Source organism: Poecilia latipinna, unplaced genomic scaffold (genome assembly GCF_001443285.1).
Source record: "Poecilia latipinna isolate Pla-1442-1.1 unplaced genomic scaffold, P_latipinna-1.0 Scaffold1, whole genome shotgun sequence".
NCBI classification, from domain to species: domain Eukaryota; kingdom Metazoa; phylum Chordata; class Actinopteri; order Cyprinodontiformes; family Poeciliidae; genus Poecilia; species Poecilia latipinna.
Genome location: NW_015112617.1, coordinates 492,753 through 500,375, shown reverse-complemented (window position 1 = coordinate 500,375; position 7,623 = coordinate 492,753). Strand labels below are relative to the sequence as shown.

The window sequence follows — 7,623 nt, the reverse complement described above, 5'->3', positions numbered from 1 at the left end:
TTATTTATTTGTCATAGTACCCCAAGAATTTAAAACTACTTTCACCCTGATTACAAGTGAGGCTGCAGGAAGCTGCAGCTCCTTTCATAACTCACATGTCTTAGCAATGTAAATATAAGTCGATAGTCAATGGATGTTGCATGTAATTACGCAATTATTGAAAGAATATGCAAATTTGACAATGTGATTACAAAGTCGGGAGGAAAATGTGTTCATTTCTCTTTGTATTCACAGTGAAAACGATTCACCTTTCCCCTGCTGAACGAGGATCCAAAAGGATTAAAATCCCATTTTCCCGTTTGTCTTTTTTGTGAGGCACAGGAGGTCTGGCTGGACTGTACAAACGGAGCCGAGCTTGCTCACCTCTTCATGGTAAAAAGTGGCTCATTAGAGGGATCAGTTTTCTGCCCCCTTTGTAGCTATTCGCCGGACCGCTGGCTCTGATAAAGCACCTGAATCGGCGCTCTTTAATAATGATATATGAGAGCAGGTCTGAGGATGGTAGCAGGTCAGAGGACGGGGTGGTGGAGGAGGAGAGGCAGGGGGTGGATTAAAAAAAAAGTAATTTAAAAACTTGTAATGGAAGAACAAGTAAAAGAACCTTGAGCTGTTAAATTGATCATAACATTGACTATTGACCTCCATTTTCCTGTGTTTACCTATAATTGAGTGAGTCGTAACTTACACTATTAACAGAACGAAGGAGCAAAGACGTTAAAAAGCAAACCCTGTTTGTAACACGACTATTGATGCAGCACTGGTCAGTTTTCCTGTTTTTGTTTTTTGTTTAACCCTATAAAATCTAAGTTTCAGATCTCCGAACATTGCCATCCTAAAGAGCTAAGCTGCTAGCATGTTTTGGCTTCATTTAATTGTATGCAAAATGTCCTGTGAGTAAATATATTCACCAATTCATCCATAACAACTTGAACTTTAAATATTTAAGTTATTTTCACATTTTACAGTCTATTAAAAAAAGTTCCCTTCAGATTAATTTCACTCCCTGCTACAGGGTGAAATTACCATAGTAACCCAAGATTGGCTGGAAAGCACAACGTCTCCCTTTTCAAAAACTGTTGGAAGTTTTCAGACAGCGCAACTTGTGGTGAAATTACGGTACTGCACATTTGTCTGTGTCATCGCCGCTGCGTTCGGTCTGGAAGGGTTAATGTTATCACAGTTTGTCAGAGTCATGCTTCTGGAACAACAACAGTTTTTTTTTTTTGGTCATATTTTGTATTTTTCCCAATGTTCAAAACAGAAATATTTGAAAACATTCACAGGAGCTGCTATTTCACAGCTGATTATGAAATATTAAAACAATATTGCATAAAATACCTAAAATTAACTTCTGCTTTGCTGCTTATAATCAGTCATTTATATAGTACTTTGCTCGGAGCTGCTTCATTATATTATTAATAAATATGTTAACTTATCATAACAGACAACACCGGATACTTTCATAACCTCGGGTAATTCTCATGAAGCCTTTGTTAAATTTTGGAGAATTAGAAGTTAAATAGGCATTCTAGTGTCCTAAAGCAGCCACACTAATTCAATTCAAAGTATTTCGTATTCTTTTTTTTGCTGTAACCTTCGATTTTTAATTCATATTTCTCTTTAACTCAAAAACCACTTTGCTTAAAAAGTTGGATACAAGCAGAAATGATAAAGCTATTTAAGCGGCTGATCGCTGTGATGCTGGACATGTCTGTCATTTTCGCCATGAAGTTCATGTTTGAGAAAACATGGTTTTATTCAGTAAAGTATAAATAAGTTATTAAATGGGAGTTAAATATGCAATTCTTAGGAGTTGTCAAGGAGAAAAGTATGTTATTTGCAGTTTATTAGAAGGCCCATTTTTCCCCCATCTGGAGTTGCCCTTATTTTTAAACTGAACCCTATTTTTTGTTTCTATTTTTAGACCAGTCAGAGAAAGCCAGAACTTATTCAATATTCATAACAGGCTAAATTTTCAGGGATTTTCTCCTACTGAAGATATATAAATACTAAAGGTTTTCTATAATTTCTCAAATTAAAGAAAAGAGGGGAAAAAAGGAATAAAACAACAAATGAAACTACCAATGATTACTTATGGGGGTGAATTACTTGCTTATATTTTGAAGCAACTGTAGTCAGTAAATTGATAAAAACGCAGGGTACAGCTTCCATCTAAAGAACCATAATTAACATGTAATTACACAGTAAACATTACAAGCAATGCCATTCAGCTGCCATTAGTCTAAGTGGGTATCTGCTACTACAAGCTATTGTCTTAAAGTCTACTAATTACCTACTCAGCATTTAGCAGTGAAGCACTGCTGTATGTTTACTTGCCAAATATGGAGCTATTAAAGATATTTCATTAAGTCAATGCGACCAGTACGGACTAAAATGGATTTAGTCAGTACTTTTTAAATGTAAACAAGAAGGAAACCAGAGCTGGACTGTTCCAACTCCTCAAAACCCAAATAAATGAAAAACCGTGATGACAGCTGTTTTCACATGAGGAATCTAAAATTTAGAGAGATTTTTGAGTGTGTGTGTGTGTGTGTGTGTGTGTGTGTTTGTTTTGTCTTGTTTGTTTTTTTATTGGAGCTGCCCATTAGACGAGCTCTTCAGTGCAAGAGATTTTGTGGCGCAGATGTGCTCTGAAAGCTAGCTACGTAAATGAGGTGTTGTATGGTAATGGATCTCTTGAGTGCACAGGAGACGGGCTGTGATGCAAAAAGGATGAAAATCACTGTTTATTTCTTTACAACAAGCCGTCAAGAGTGTGGGACGAGGCTGACTGATAACTGTGTTTGTGTTGACGAGCGCGCAGACGTGAGGCGCGCCTACAGCGGCCAAAAATAAATAAATAAATAGATAAATGGGAGAGAAACACAACAAGACACAATCCCTGAGAATAATATTTCCCATTTTCAGGAAGTTGAACGTGAACCTTTGCAGATAGAAGAAGCAGCAACCGACTGGCTTCCAAATGATGGATTCCCACCATTTTCAAACTATGAACATGTTTAAAACATATTTACTTTGATGTAATTTATGTTTCATTTGAGCAAAGAAAAAAAAAGATAGAAATTAAGGAAAGATGCCATGATGGATAAATGCTGATAATCTTATCATTTACCTTTATCCTACCCTCTTTATCAACCAAACCAAAGACTTTCTCTTTGATACGTTCTGATCTCACAGGAAATATTTACAATTGACGTTTTTCACAATTAGAAGCTTTCATGCCATCACCGCTCCACAGAGCCGCTGCGGTGCTGATGCAATCCTCTGTTTAACTTTCAGATGCAAAATTCAGACTAGACAGTAGAAGGTCAGGAGCACAACCGAGTCCATTAGCAGAAACGGGAACATCCCAACCAAATGAACTGAAGCTCCGCTGTGAACTGTCACTCCACTACATTAATTAGTTGTGGTGTTGAGATCCTTCTCTGTGCGGTCGCAGCTTTTAAGGAAACCTGATGAAAGTATTTTCATCAAGATCTCATGATGTAGCAAGATGTCAAAGGTGCCAAACTGCTGCTGGACGCAGCTCATTACTGAGAGAGAGCAACACTGACAAAAAAAAAAAAAAAGAAAGAAGGGGTGAGTGAAAACAAAGATTTCATGACCGCTGCCCAGCTTGTGTTTGATTCAACGCCACATGCTGAAATCTTTTGCATGGAAGATAATTCAAAGAACTCCACTCATATCATTAAAGTGCTACGTCTTCTTTCGTGCATTTCCAGGCGAGTTCAGTGTCTAATTCCACGGTTTTGCCTTTAAGGACTTTTTGTCGCTGCCTATAATACGGATTATTACCTTTCTATTTGCCAGTGTAGCTGCTCTGAGCTGCTGGTCTGTGCACTGCTGAAGTAACAGGCGCTCCTCTTTTGCAAGACGAGCATCCTGCAGGACTGCCAACTAAAAGCAATGAAAAAAAAAAAAAAAAAATCAATCTCCTCTCAGAGAGCTGCGTTATGTAAAGTCCAGCAACCTGACGACAGTCAGGGTTAAAAAAGAAAAAAAAAAACAAACGTCGAATGTGTTATTCCTGAGCTTTTTGAACGCTTTTCTGGATTTGCATTTTCAAAGAACAGCAACTCGCTGGCTAGTCTGCACCAATGCATCCCTAACACACACACAGACACACACACACACCAAAGTGCTATGGGCTGTGTACTCCAACTCCTATCACCCTCAGCAGTAACGTTGTCAGTAATGTGAGGAGTCTATCTGTTGGATTGGACTGTACAGGCCGATCTTTGATCCCAACATGCATCAGTGAGCCTTAGCTACTCAAGACCCTGTTGCTGTTTCATCACTCTTCCTTCCGTGGGTCGTTTTTTTTTTTTTTTTTTTTCTTATACTGACCTGCTACAGCCTGGCAACAGTCAAGTTAGCCTCTGGCAAATTCGAGGATATCCTAAAAGCTGCCCATTCATCCTGATCCTAACACATTGACTTTGAGGATAAAAGTTAACTTTCTGACCGATATACCGCTAAAGCTTACGGTCCAATGATGTGCAGTCAACGGAGGCAGGTGACGAAGTGTCTCACCTGTGATCCTAAAATCGGCTAAAACTTTCTGTCATCTGGTCCCTACAGTACACAGTTTCTACACCGACTGGAAAATTTAAATTACCAATTGACCCAGAATCCTGTTTTTCTTCCCTGCCCCCAGAGGAAACTGGAGTACCAGAAGAAACTCACAGGCACAAACTTTGTCAATAAGAGCAGCAATCTGCCTTACAGGCAGGACTCACCACCGCGGCTCCTTGCTCCAGTACACACTTCATTTACACAGCAATCGCGTTACAGGGCGGCCAGGCTGTACGGACGAACAACAGCGATAGCATCACGTTTAGAAGACAAAAACATATCTGAATGTGTTCTATCTTCATGCATTTGTGTGATGCAAACTTTATCGAGCGAGCTGTTCTTGCTTCTGTCATGTTGTGTGCTAAAGCTAACTTAGGTCATTTTTATGCTAGCACTGTGCGCAACACAAGTTTACTCTGGTTGGCAGAGTGGTTGTTGGGGACCCAAAGGCTCACAGGACACAGACAATGTTATTTTGAGGTGAGTTTAGCCAACTAAACGCTAATTATAACACAAAGAAAACAGGAAGTACTCTTGAGAAGCATTGAGACGGTGTAAACCGGTGAACGATTTCACTGATGCAGCTGGGATAAAACAGCAGAAGAGGGAGAAACAAAGGGAGCAAAATCTAAACAAAACGAGTTAGAATCAAGAAAATGGAAAAAAGCTAAGCCACTGAGACAGGTAGTATAATAATGACTAACCATCAGAATTTACTAAAATACAAATTCAACCCAAAATGGCACAGAATTCAAGACCACAACAGAACCAATGCTCTTCATATCATGGCTAATTCTTTCTTTCTTGTAATAAGGAATTGTTGTTTCTTTCTTCCTATTCCACTTTATTCTGCAGGAATTGGCTATTCAGAAGTAATTTTTTATTAGACAACTGGTAAAAAAAAAAGCACTTCTGTCGGTAAGAACAGGTCTGTCAAATGATTAGCATAAAGTGAAACAAAAATTATTAGCATGGCAACGCAAAAACCTTTGGCTTCACAAGTCTGCGAAAGGTGACAAATTAAGCCCACTGCTGGTTTTTCATGACATTTTGACGAGACTGTGAGCGTAGGTCTGTAAAAGCAACTAAGTCAAACATTTTTTGCTACCATTACAGGTGTGACCATTCGCCAAGCCACATAAGAGAGAATTGGTTTAATCACAAGCTATATTTAAATAAAAGGGAAAGGGGGGAAAAAAAGGTAAAACAGTTAGGGAAAGAAATCTCCAAAGTGATGTCACGCTGATAAGACTTATTTTCCCCTTGCTGAAATACATTTTTGAAAAACTTGTCATTAAGAATACCCAGCTGTTCCATTTTCTAAGAGGTGATAAAGTGCTCATGCAAGACTTTTAACAAAAGGAGCACACGCGAGGCTGCGGGTTCACGCTGAGTTTCTGTCATCTGAGAGTTCAGCAGTCTGTCGTAGCAGCTATTATTAATCTGCAAACAAAACACGAGGACAACTCACTTGTCTTTGCAAATACATCTGGCGCATCGCAAGCGAGCCTCAGAAACCGTTCCTTCAATGAACTTTAATAACTGCTTACTGTGCGCAAAAAATTCCTTTACTGAACTTTAACCGCGCGTCTTCTCGACACGCCGCAAACGACAACTTTATAGAGGCATCTCACTGTATGCGTGCCCGCTCCGTGCTCGTGTTCACACGCAGCCCTGGGTGTTTTCTGCTCTCCGTCACAGGGTCTGTTTTCCATATTGAGATAAGGAATTAAATCTGCAGGAGCAGAGGACTGCCGGGGCTGCTGCAGGGCGGCGAGGCAGCCGCTCTGATAATGGAGCCGACTCCCATTGAGCGGGCCGCGAGGCAGCCAGTCGTGGCGCCGGGCCAGCCCAGACGCCGTGAGAGGAAGGTTGACAGAGTCGCCTCGCACAGGCCCCTTTCTCTACCTCTTCCAGAGGTTAGAGTGAAAAACGCTTTATTTCCCCTCCGCAGCTCCGTTTGAGTTTTGAAAACGTGGGAGCCGAGGCACTAAAAATGGCGGGAACCGGAGGCTTAGCTAGCTCCAGTGATAAATGGGGCAATCAAACCCCGAGGGTGATCGATCGTGTCGAAGGATGATAGCCGGCTTTCGGCCAGCTTGGGGGGTTAAAGTCCTTCTGTTCTGCATAATGGCAACAAAAAAAAATTCCATCCCGTTTCATGTTTGGAGTCTGAATTTCTGGTTATGTAATAGGTAAAATGTAATTTATGTTAGGGAACTCACCCGAACTCTGGGCGGTGGTGTGGTGGGTGCCGCTCACCGGGTTTTCTTCAGAGCCGTCTGCAGAGAGAAATAACAGCTCAGAGTTAATGTGAACACACACTCAGGGCTGCGGCGGTGGGTTTAGAGCAGTGGTCCCCAAACTTTTTCCTGTGAGGGCCACATAACTTTTCCCTTCTCTGGTGGGGGGCCGGAAATTGTTGACGGGGGCCGGGGGTGCGTTTCTCGATTGATTTTTACCCAGAAAGCACATAGGCAAAAACCATGAGTGAAACGGTCACTGGGACTGACTAGTATATATTCCATTGAGGGAAAGTAACTATAACATATTAATTTCTCATATGTTAACATAAAGGCTCGTTTTGAAGTATAAGCTGCTACTTACTTACAGACATTGCTTCGAAGAATTCAACCTGGAATGCGGCGTTCATAACAGACACGTGTGTTCATCTGCTCTGCCGCTAGCAAACAATCGTACTGATTAAATAACATAAAAGTCAAGCAGTTCCCTAAAAGTCCAGCAATGCGCCATGCAAAACAAAACACCCACAGTTTACAGGACACACTTCCTGCTAAAGAGCCCCCTAGTGGTTGATGAAAAATCCACATATAAACCGGAAAATACAATAAATGAAAAAAAAAAAAAATCTGAACGCTCTCTGGTATTGTTCAGGGGGCCGGACCAAATGTGGAGGCGGTCCGGATCCGGCCCGCGGGCCGTAGTTTGGGGACCCCTGTCCTGGCCACTCACACAGGTCTAAAGGTCAAAGGGATTCATAACAGCCACTGCAGGCCATTCAGCACT

At 41.0% G+C, this 7,623-nt stretch overlaps 1 protein-coding gene across 4 annotated transcripts in view; it reads right to left on the bottom strand.

Annotated features, from left to right (window-relative positions):
• lrfn1 (leucine rich repeat and fibronectin type III domain containing 1) overlaps window positions 1–7,623 on the bottom strand; it is a 223,709-nt gene that overhangs the window by 84,542 nt on the left and 131,544 nt on the right. For 2 of the 4 annotated variants that reach the window (XM_015034357.1, XM_015034514.1), the window contains exon 3: window positions 6,822–6,878. The exons of 1 other annotated variant lie outside the window; for it this stretch is intronic. The gene's annotated coding sequence lies outside the window, so the exon portion shown is untranslated. Of the gene's footprint in view, window positions 1–3,816; window positions 3,919–4,707; window positions 6,720–6,821; window positions 6,879–7,623 lie in introns of all 4 variants that reach the window. One more of the 4 variants, XM_015034432.1, reaches the window with a different exon arrangement.